The sequence below is a fragment of the Pinus tabuliformis genome, chromosome 4_2 (assembly GCF_031772625.1).
Source record: "Pinus tabuliformis cultivar Carrire ecotype Pingquan chromosome 4_2, CPIR1, whole genome shotgun sequence".
Classification (NCBI taxonomy): Eukaryota; Viridiplantae; Streptophyta; class Pinopsida; order Pinales; family Pinaceae; genus Pinus; species Pinus tabuliformis.
In genome coordinates, this window is record NC_142304.1 from 1066842952 (window position 1) to 1066855709 (window position 12758).

Below are 12758 nucleotides of genomic sequence, written 5' to 3' on the forward strand. Positions count from 1 at the left end.
TGACTGCATTTTAGGTCATTAGCGGACGTAAGGGAAGTTTCGTATTCAAATTAGAAACATTATTCTATCATTTGTTGCTTCTTTCGTGTGGACAATTTAGAGTTTGAACGCTTATAGCATTGATAGGAGAAGTTTTTACTTTGTTCAAGTCATGCTTTTGTACCATTTGCATGTTGTAGGTATCACAAGTATATCAAACAATGAAAATCACAACCATTTTAAGGATGATATCATTTTCTGATTTTTCTATTGTAGAGAGGTTTAGTGTGGATGTTATGAAGTACAATTTCTTACAGCTGAAGATTGACCATTGTATAGTTTGTAGTCAGGTGAAGAATTTTGTTTTCTGGTTTTCATTGTTTTCAATACAAAATTAAGTGTTAGGCCCCTATACTACTAGTGTAACCCCTTATTGTTACTATCGTCCCCCATAGAAGCCCACTATTGTTATTATTGTGCCCTTACATTATTATTGTTATGTCGGCTCTGATTATATTATTACCCCTTAGACTCCTATATATGGAAAGGAGGTCTTGTCATTTGTATCATCCAATAATTGTTCATTTGTGTAATGTAAAGGAAGTTGCCCCCTCGAAGAGGCTGAATTCTAAGGCGTTCAAATATCTTTTCTATGTTTTTGTGAGCTGGTTTCATAACATTTGGTATCAAAGCTTTGAATTCTAGGGTTTCGCTGCTCCAAATAGGTCATCATGGCATTTGCATTATAACTTTTTTTTCTGCGATGTTTAAGAGGCTAAAAAAAAACCCATTTGGGCCGAATGCGTTATGAACCTTGGGTCCGAATTTCAGAACTTTTTGCGTTATATTTACGGAGATATGATCTAAGGAAGTTGGCTTGTTTGCAGACTCCCGAATTTCATTCCAAACAGGTGACCTGGGGAAAATTGTCATAACTTTTGTTTTGAACATCAGATTTAAATTTCGTAAGAAGTTACAGAAAGAGGACGGACTGTAGTTTCCTGTGTATACTTTTCAGATACTAATGGCAAAACAGTGACATGTGGCACTTCATACAAGATCGCTCTTCTGGAAAGGTCTATAATCAGGTCATCTTGGGAGATTGTGCATAACTCTGTCTTGGAGAATCTAAATTCGATCAGACTAGTGGCATTGGAAAGAGGACACAGAGGGATACTGCAAGTCGTGATTCAGAACTGGAAGATATGAAATTACAGAGTTACAGTCGTTTCAAGATCGAGCTCCTAAAATCAAGAAAAAGCAAGATGAGGAAGTTTGATGGTAAGGATCCAGTAAATTGGATACTACAGATGGAGAAATATTTTGATCTACATGGTGTACCACTGTTACAAAAGGTATGTATTGCATCTAATTATTTAGAACCAAATCAATTTTATGGTATAAAAGGCTTTGTTCTCGTAAACCACTTGTCACGTGGTCAATTTTCACGGAGGAAATGATAGCACATTATGAGGATACAAAGAGAAACACCTTCTTTAGCCAATTGATAAATCTCAAACAAAAGTGTTTAATGGAAGAGCACATTAAGGACTTTCAAAAATTGAATATAAGGAAAAATGATATTCCAGAAAAGCAAAGGATTAATGTCTCCATAGGGACTTTAAAGGATAACATTCAACATGAGGTTCGTCTTTGGGATCCTGATTCATTGGAGAAGGCATTCAGGTTGGCCAAAAAAGTGGAAAGAAAAATTATGGAAACAATGAATCCTAAACCTCACAACTATAAACATGGAAGTGGTGTTTCTCCTAAGTTTCCACAACTTACAAGGGTGATACCACAACAATTGGAAGAAAAAAGAGAAAAAGGGCTTTGTTACAATTGTGATAGAAAATGCACTAAAGGTCATAAGTGTGCCAAGAAGAAATTATTTTACATAGATTATGAAGAGAAGGAAGAAAATGATCAAGAAACATCAAAAGAAGAGGATATACACCAGGAGCAAACCCCAGAGAAAGAAGAAATGAATCCGACCATATCTTGTAAAGCATTGGAAAGAATTACCACTCTTCAAACTCTCAAGATAGAAGGACATATCAAGAAGAAAAAGGTTCAAGAAGTGAAAGATCACATCGAGAAAAAACAATGAATCCAACCATATCTTGTAATGCATTGGCTGGAATTACGACTCTTCAAACTATCAAGATAGGACATATCAAGAAGAAAAATGTTCAAGAAGTGAAAGATCACATCGAGCATCAAGAAATGAATCCGACCATATCTTATAAAGCATTGGAAGAAATTACCATTCCTAAAACTCTAAAGATAGAAGGACATATCAAGAAGAAAAAGGTTCAAGCAGTGAAATATTACATCGAGCATCAACAACAAGTTCTCCAACTTTTAAAGGATAACGCCACTTTGGTGCAAAATCGAATGAAACAACAGGGAGATCAACATCGCAATGAAAAATGTTTTGATGTAGGCAATTGGGTATTTTACGGCTATATCTCAAGCAAGCTATTTATGAGAAGAAATGTCGGCAATACTACATGCACTTAAGAAATGGCGACCTTACCCAATGGGAAGATATTTCAAGGTAAAAATGGATCATGATAGTCTTAAATACTTTTTAGAACAAATACTATCTTTAGAAGAACATAAAAAATGGGTCACAAATATGTTTGGTTATGACTTTGACATCATCTATAGAAAAGGGAAGCAAAATTTTGTTGCAGATGCACTCTCAAGAAAGGATGAGGATGTGGAAGCATTGTTTTGTGCTATTTCTATTATCCAACCAAATTGGATAAACGAAGTAAGGGATGAATAGAAGAAGGATGAAGAAGTGTGGCCACTCATTCAAAAGTTGCAGAAGATCCCAATTCAAACAATATTGTCAGAACTTGAAGAGGAAGGAAAAATCATATTGGAACCTAGAGTAGTCACAGAAACAAGAACCTGACGGCTACAAAATCGATCAATTTTAGAGTATCTCATCAAGTGGAAGAACTTACCTGCTGAAGATTCCACATGGGAGGACAAGAATTTTATACAGAAGCATCAAGAACTACTCAAGCGTTGAGGACAAACACTTTTTGAAGGAGAGCGCATGTTAGGCCCCTATACTACTAGTGTAACCCCTTATTGCTACTATTGTGCCCCATAGAAGCCCACTATTGTTATTATTGTGCCTTTACATTATTATTGTTATGTCGGCTCTGATTATATTATTACCCCTTAGACTTCTATATATGGAAAGGAGGTATTTTCATTTGTATCATCCAAGAATTGTTCATTTGTGTAATGTAAAGGAGGTTTCCCCCTCGAAGAGGCTGAATTCTAAGGCGTTCAAATATCTTTTCTATCTTTTTGTGAGCTGGTTTCATAACATTAAGCCTTGAATTTTTGAGGATGTTACTACTATGCATGGAGTAGTATTTTTGAGTGCGAGGATGTTATAAGCTATATGGGGATTTATTTGTGCAGCACGTTGAATCAGACGAGATTCAGAATCATTTAGCCATTCTTATGAAGTGTGCTTAAACAAGGCTAGAAGATAAACTTGAATATGCCTCAAGTTTAACATACAAAAAAGGGCATATCGATGAAGGAGATGGAGGCGGATTTGCTCCAAACATTTAGGTTCTTCTTCATTGATGTTAAGCATGAAATGTATGGTATTTTCCTTCTATAATAGTAATTGTATTAAATAAAGTTTTATTGCAATACAGGTGAATAAAGGCCTAACATTATTGAAGATTGCAATTACTGGCAAGGTCGGCATCTTTTTACATTTTCATCTTTTCCCCTATGGACCTTTTATTAGTGATAACGCTCAGATTAGTTACCTATAAAATGTCAAAACTCATAAAATGTTATATGAATTGCCATGTTGTTATTGGCATAGATGTTGCAGCTAGGTAGGACAAGTACTGCGTGTAACAACAGTCGTAAGGTCAAAGTTCTTTTACATTGTAGTCTATTGTAAGGGGTACAGTGGTAAGGTTAAAGTTCTTCTACATTGTAGTCTGTTGTAAGGGGAAGTGGTTGTATAACTGAGCCTTCAAATAATTTGAGTTCATTGTCATTAGTTTCATGTAATTTCAGCCTTATTTCCTTCTCTTTCTCTAAATGACCTATTTATTTGAGGCTTATTCCCTTCTTCCCTGCACATCTCCATTGTTAGGTGCAAGTGTAAAAAAATAAAGTTACATGTGCTACGCAAAAATGTCTTGGAAATGTTTCTTCAATTATATCCCCTATCAGAAAACTCCAGAAATATAAATCTTATAATGTTTACCAATTAAATGCACTATAATTCGGTTTTATTTTTGTCATTTAGGCTATATAAATAAAATTAAAAGATTTGCATTTGTTTTACAAGATTAAAGAACAAGTCAATGATTTTTGTTTCTATTGTTATTCATGTAGTTATAAGTTCAAATAAAGAAAAAAAAACATGTAGACAAAGATGATTGTTTCCCAACTTTATATGCTACAAGATCAATTAATATATGACACAACTACCTTATTAAAAAATTCATTCCCTTCTTCCTTGCAACATTTCCATTGTTGGGTGCGAGTGTAAAAAAATAAAGTTACATGAGCTATGAAGAATTTCTGGGAAATGTTTCTTCAATTATAAAATCCCCTATCATTACATGAGAAAAACTTCATATAAATAAATCTTATAATGTCTACCACTTAAATGCACTATAATTTGGTTTTATTTGTGTCATTTAGGCTATATAAATATATTAAAAGTATTGTATTTGTTTTGCAAGATTAAAGAACAAGTCAACGATTTTTGTTTCTGTAGCTATTTATGTAGTTATAAGTTCAAATAAAGAGAAAGAACATGTAGACAAAGATGATTATTTCTATACTTTATATGCTACAAGATCAATTAGTATATGACACAACTACTTTATTCAAAAATTCATTAAGAATTACATTAAACATCTAACTTTCATAGATCTATAAAGAATTGGGTTTGACACCTTACTTTCTTATAGAGTTACTAGGTAAAATTGAGTAGCACAATTATAATAATGTGTTGAAGAAAATTGAGTAGCACAATTATAATAATTTGTTGAATATTTAAACTGACTATATCTTAATATTTTTTTTAACAAAAAATGCACTTTCTATTCCACTGTAAAATGGAAAGCGCATTCTTTACGTGCTCAAAATATGATATAAAGTTAAGGTAGGTGTAGGTGGAGACTCTTCTTGCAAGAGAAAACTTACAAATTAATGTACACATAATTTTTGGCCCATTAAAAATTAATTCTCAATCCAACTCTTTTTGTCCTCCTTTTAACCTCTTGCCACCTCTTGAAGAAGAGACCACCATAACTAACTATAAGTCAAGATATGATTGGTAAAGATGACTAAAGGGAACTAATTCTTTATTTAAGAGAAGTATATCAATTTTGTGAGTTCTCTTTGGTCCACCTTAAGGGGCTTCAAGTACAGTTACCTCCTATGAGGAGCTAAGCCTAGCATCCATGTTTTATGTTCTACCCCTAGAGGGAGGATAGGTTCCCTAATCAATACTTGTGGCTATTTATTTTCCTCATTCTAATCATCATCATTACCAAACATTGTTTGCTCTTGAAAATCTAGATTTTTTGGTTTTGATTTAGTGCCTTTTTACCTAGAAGGATGATCTTGTGTATGAGGGCAAGGATCATGTAAATGTCATATCAATTGAGATATCTAACACTAAAATGTTATGTTTTCATAATCCAATACTTGAGTCCATTTAATTTTGAGAATCATTTTGCTTGGAAGACCCTTACTAAGGTGAGGTCTATCTCAACACATATGTGAGAGCATGTGCACAATCCTGCTATAGCTATGTCAAGATTTGATTCTATGTAGGTGTCCAAAGTATTCCCAATTATCAAAAACTTATAAATATTGTAAATGTAATGGAAAATTGAGATGGCAAACCCAAACTGATATTTTGAGTAACTTAAATAGAGTCTAAGTCATAGGGTTCGCCAAACTTGAACCTTCAACTTTGGAATTTGCAAACCTTTTTTTTTAAGTTTGTTGAGCTTCGACAAACCTCAAAGTTGAACCTACGTTAAACTAATTTGAACTAGAACATGTTGTTGAACTTGAACCGGAAGATGAATTTAATGATAAAAAAAATAAAATTTGACTTGAGGTTTGAATTATGGTTTTTACTTTTCCCCAAAAAAATAAAAGATGGTGGACTTATCGGGCATGCAAATTGGTTATAATTCTAGTTTGAATACCCTCCATTCCATTTCTGTTAAATTTATCCTTGAACCTAGCACTAAAAAATTTATTAACCTAACAGATTGCAGATCTACTGAATCAATCAATGAATAGGTTTTTAACACAAGGAGTGGAAACAAAAATTACACAACCAATCTCAATCACAAGTGACACAATTTTTTACCAATACATAGTTCCTCATTAAATATGAACTTCGATTCTCATCATGAGATAATGGGCCAACTAAGAAAATTACATATACAAAATGTGTTGGATATGATCTCACAGATCAAACCCTATATTTGTCCTTGATCTCCTTGGACGATTTGGATCTCCAATGCTACACTTATGCCTCCGTCAGACCCAAACACTAGAATGGAAGTCTTTATCCACTCCCCACTGAGATGCCTCTCTTAATGTTTTGTGATGTTTTATGGTGAATATTTCTCTTCTCCTTAGCCTTGTTTTTGTAACTTTACATTGAGCTAAATCTCTAACCCTAATCTCTAAAGTGATTAACAATCTAGATTATATTTCACCTCACTTGACATCAATGGTTGAGATTAAAACATAAACACTAAAGTAATCTACTTTACTTTTCCTAAGTCTCTTTGTCTTAATTATCCAACACAATAATTATGTGCTTTTTCTAATTATCTAACATTTGAGTGTCTTATAGTGATGGGTGAATTTTGCATGTCTACACACTCAGGCCTGTGCAAAAGTACTTTCTCGAGCTACAACATTAAAAATTTCTCCATCATAACTACTGTGCTTCCCTCCCTTTGTAACGTTACCTGTGAGTTTGACCTTTGTAACCTCTAACCTCAGGTAATTGTGTGTACCCTTAACACTATATAGTGTAAACTAAACCCTCTGCGCATCCACCATTTAGACTTTGGTGTCACCCTCGCTCAACCCTAGTCTCACTACACCTTCTCACTCATATTTCGATTCCCTTTCCATGACACAACTTTGGTTTAATGGGGATGTGTGGCGTAGGATTGTAGCCTAGAGCCTTGCTCAAACCCACTCAAGCCTCACTATTGTAGCCTAGAGACTTGCATGTAGAATGTAAGTGGAGCGAATTCAATTTTAATACTATAGTTGAGAGTTATATATATATAATTAATGATGATTAGAATGGTGGGAGGGCCATGGCTTAAAAACAATCTTGGTGACTTTAAATGAGGGGGCATGATCTTTTGATTGTGCCCATTCCACATTACTACATATTAATTTTATACTTAACATTATCTTCCTCTTGAAAAAAATGCTTTGTCCTCAAAGCGTAGGTAATGAAAGGAGTTGTTGACAGAAAGATTTGGTCTTCCAAGAGGCTTCTTCTTCTGGTAGTTTCTTCCACTTGATCAGGGATTCTTTTCCCTGGTGGTGATGATTCATTTTGGTTCTAAAATGATCTTCCCTTCATCATCTAATTTCAAAAGTGTTGTTTGTTGCTTGGTGTTTTCCAAGTGCCTTTTTAAAGTAAGATATATGGAAGACATTGTAAACATGACTTTTATCAGGAAGGCTTAAGTTGTTGCTACTTGGCTGATCTTTTTGTTAATCTGGTACTATCCATAGAAATTTGGTGCCAACTTGTCTTTTCCCTTTTGTTTTAAGGACAATTTCTAATAGGGGTGAACTTTAACAAGTACCCATTCTCCAAACTCAAATTCTCTATATGTTCTATTTCAGACAACCTACTACTTCATACAATTTCTTGCAATATTTAGATTTCCCTTTCTTGCTTGGAAGACTTTTTAGGTTTCTTCTAACTGATCTTTAACTGCTGGAAATTTTGTTTCGATAATGGAAAATTCCTTCCATTTAGGAAGCTCATAATCATACAGATCTCGAAATGGGGTTATTTTCGCTGAAGTGTGATAAGTGGAATTATATCATGATGGGGTGTAACCATTGAGCCCGCTTATTTTGTTTGTTTGTTGCATAACAACGAAAGTAAGTTTCTAAACATTTATTGGCAAATTCTATTTGATCATTTGTTTGACGAGGATATATTGAACTCATGTTGAGGTATGTTTTGATATGTTTGACAAATTTCTTCCATAAGTTCCCCTTAAATTTGGCATCTCTATCACTAATAATGACCTTGGGAAACCCATGTAGTTTATATGCATTCTTGTAAAATATCTTAATGATTTGTTTTGCTAATTCTAATCTATTCATTCCTATGAAGTGTGCATACGTGGTGATTCTATTGACTACTATGAGGATTTTGTCTCATCCATCCGACATGGGTAACCCTTCGATAAAGTCCATCAATATTTCTTCCCACTTTTCGTTCAGAATATTTAAGGGATGGAGCAGTACAGGTGTCATTTATCTGATACCTTTACTTCTTTGATGTATTCTATATTTCCTGTAAAAGAGCATTAAAAACCACATATGCATACACTTTAAAGAAGAGGAAAAATAAAGGCAACCATCAAGATAAAGAACACAAAGAGCCTGATAACAAATTTTGTCCAGTGTGGACTACGTCTCTGGGCCTTGCTTCAATAGTGAGGAGGTCTCTTCATTAATCTAAGCTAAAATCAAATGATTATATGGAAAAATACATTTTATACCTCCATATTTGGGGATGGCCTGAAAATGGGTTGTTCAGATCATAAAATAGACCGCACCATCATATTCTTGGTGAAAATTTGTGAAATTTGAGTATAAACACAACTCCTTTTTTACACTCACACTTTTGGACCTCTTGGGAATCTTTCAAATTCCTATGAGCATCAAAGAATATTTCCTATGTTAGGGTTTCACCTGTGGAACATGTGTCGCAGGGTTCTGCCATCGTGGTTCCATTATGCTTGGTTCCTCTACATGTTGTTCTGTTCTACGAGTTCCACCTCATGCCCATTGTTCTGCTCATCTTTACCTCTTGAAATCGTGCAAATGTCATGGTTATATAGTATTTGGGTGGCAAAGGTTTTAAAGCTCGCACCTTCGGCTTTTTGGTTGACAGATTTGTGTTGGGCAATTGGTAATGGGTGGTTCCAGGGTCGAAACCCGTCGCTCCATTTTTATGTGGCAGTTTGTAACCAACCATAGGGTTAGTTGGGGTTGGTAGCTTTCCACCCTTATATATAATGTTGAGTTAATGGTTAATTAAGGGAATTGTTAACTTAACTAATTTAACACAGTTCTCTTTAGCTACTAATTCTTTCACCGGGGCAATCCTAGTTACACTAAGAAATCTTCAAAACTTGGAAACGTTATTTATGGGAGAATACAATTTACAAGGAAATATTCCAATGGAAATTGGGCAACTTAAAAATTTAGGGCTTTTGGACCTCCAAAGCAATAATCTGTTAGGAAGAATTCCTGATTCTATAGCTAACCTTCAGCAACTAAGGTATTTATATCTTGGTAGGAATAGGTTAACAGGTAAAATACCAGAAAATTTAGGAAAATGTGTGAACTTGTTAAAGCTAGACCTTTCATACAATAGGCTTAGTGGGGAGATACCTCCAACAATTTGAAGTCTTGCTAATTTAGCTTTCTATTTCAACCTTTCAAACAATTTATTAGAGGGTCACTTGCCTTTGGAACTAAGCAAGATGACTATGCTTCAAGCTATAGATATTTCTACAAATTGGCTAACTGGTTATATTCCAAGTGGGCTTGGAAGTTGCAAAGAATTACAATACCTAAATCTTTCTTGCAATGCACTTGAAGGTCTAATCCCAATCTCACTCGATGAACTTCTAAGTCTTCAAGGCATAGATTTATCCTCCAACAATTTGTCAGGTGGAATACCCGCATCATTGGTAAATCTCAAAATGCTCAGCCAATTGAATTTCTCTTTTAACAACTTGTCAGGAGAGGTCCCGAAAGGTGGAGTTTTCAAAAATCTTAATGCCATAGCATTTATGGGAAACCCCAGTCTTTGTGGACCTTGGGTAAATTTGTCCTTGTGCTCTACTCATAAGCACAAAAGTTTTTCTCATATGAGAAAAGTTGGCATATCTATTGTTGCAATTGTAGTCACTATTGTATTGTGTTTAGTTATAGAAATCTTGTGTAGACCATATCACAAGAGGAATATTCCTATAGAGGTTGGGCCATCCTTAAATGTGGGGCACCCAAGAATTTCCTATGGAGAGCTCATCACTGCAACAGATGGATTTAGCAATGCCAACTTGTTAGGAGTGGGTACTTTTGGGAAAGTGTACAAAGGGGTTTTGAATGATGGGACACTCGTTGCCATCAAGCTTCTCAATTTGGAAAGGGAAGGGGCTCACAAAAGTTTCAAAAAGGAGTGCAAAGTTTTGAGTAGAGTCAGGCATCGGAATTTGATTAGAGTCATAACCTCATATTCAGACCTCCAAATGAAAGCTTTGATATTTCCATTTATGTCAAATGGAAGCTTAGAAAAGTGGTTATATCCTAATGGTGAAGTAGAAAGTGGTTTGACATTGATTCAAAGGTTGAATATAGCAATAGACATTGCCCAAGGCATGGTGTATCTCCATCACATTGTTTCATGCAAGTGATCCATTGTGATTTGAATCCAAACAATGTGCTTCTTGGTGAAGATTTGACAGCATATGTAATAGACTTTGGGATTGCAACCATATATTTTGCGAATAATGAGGATTCAACTTTCACTTCTACACTTGCACTTAAGGGATTAGTGGGCTACATTCTCCAGGTATTATTTGAACTAGATGGCATTTTAGACAATATTATGAGTTTCATATTTTTTATTAAATATATTGAACTATAAACCTTATGACGAGAATGTTTGAATGCAGAATATGGATTGGGTGGGCATATCACAACAAAAGGTGATGTTTATAGCTTTGGAATATTGTTATTGGATATGTTCACTAGAAAGAAGCCTATTGACAACATGTTTGTGCAAGGAATGAACTTACAGAAATGGGTGGGTAACCACTTTTCCAAATCAACTAGGGGAAGTGGTGGACAAGAGTTTATTGAGAGGGGCTAGTACAAGCACTCAAGCAGATAAAGATCTTAGCTGCCTCAATCAATCCTTAAGCATGGGTTTGCTTTGCACAAGAGATTCCCCTGAAGGACGACCTACTATGATGGACATTGTGGGAACACTTGAATCCATTAGAGACACTTTTCAAAGCATTGGTGGCATTCCAAAACTGCAATCAGATTTCACATGTTTGTTGGGTGATGCAAGTACAACTCACAACAACAATGCTAGCGGAGGCCAAATCTCTTCTACATTCTAGAGTGTTGTAAGAGAGCAGTGACTCTAGACTATATAATAATTTGAGTCCATTGTCATTCGCTGCATGTAGTGTGAGTTTTTTTTTTTTTTTTTATTTATTGTTGCAAAACTAGTTTTATTCCCCTCCTTTTCTAATCATGTCTATTGTTGGGCACATGTGGGTGTAAATTTATAGTTACATTATCCATCCCTTGTTAACTTGTCTCTGCTTGCCTTTGGGCACATGTGGGTGTGAATATATAGTTACATTATCCATCCCTTCTTAACTTGTCTCTGCTTGCCTTTGGCTAAGGCATGAAACATTGGGAATTGACATCCTGAGTGAAGGAGGTCTTGTCTTGGAATCTAATGACCAATCTTCTTCTTTTCAAGGAAAAACTATTAAAGTATCAAAAGTATTTTATCATGCCAAATATTTGACTAAGAACCATACTAATGTGTATGTTTCCTATGTGGGTGATACAACTATGTGTATATTGCCTTTGTATCCTACTTAAAATTGTTGATTTCTCTAATTTAAAATTTTTGAATTTTCTTATCATACCGACTTGATAAGAGAGTCAATATCCTTGTCTCATTTGAGCCAGACAATTTACAACTTAAAAGAAATACACAACTTCTTCCATGTCAACACATTTGTTCTTCCATGTCTTTACATTCACCAGTAGACTCTGGTCATGTCATATTTTGTTCTTTAGTATAAAGCTATTACATAATATCTTAGTTAAATTACCAAGACAATTTATTTTGTTCTTTAGCTTAAAATATTAAATAATATCTTAGCTAAATTAAGAAGGCAGTTTCTGTTTCCTTCTACCAAGTGCCTATTGATGTACTTTAGTCCTCTGTAATTTTTAAGACCTATTTGATTACTCTCTTAGCACTACAGCACTACTAATTTCAAAAGCACCACTAATTCTATTGTTGTACTCTAGTATTCTGTAATTTTTTCAAGACCTATTTGATCACTCTCTTTCCGCTATAGTACTACTAATTTCAAAAGCACCACTAATTCCAAAAACATATTCATGATTATTCTAACTTTGATTACACGTCAATAGCGTGTATTTTTATGAATGTATAGTAGATTTATATCTGACACGAAAGGCCAATTTTTTTGCCATTCAAATTGTTTTATAATTATAAATTCAACTATCAGACCGTTCCAAAGGATGCCCTTCCTTCTGTTGTTCTAAGTTACAGTACATTATTTAAGAAGAACGTTCACCATCTTAAGCTGGAAGAAGTTTCTCCACGAATGAATTAGCTCAGTTTAAAAAAATTACTAGGCTTCCTGTTTCTTTTGTGGGTTCTAAATTAAATTGAAAGT

General features: G+C 34.6%; 1 pseudogene; it reads left to right on the top strand.

The window, feature by feature from the left end:
- LOC149173312 (uncharacterized) overlaps positions 1–11429 on the top strand; it is a 52482-nt pseudogene extending 41053 nt beyond the window's left edge.
- The last annotated feature ends 1329 nt before the right edge of the window (positions 11430–12758 follow it).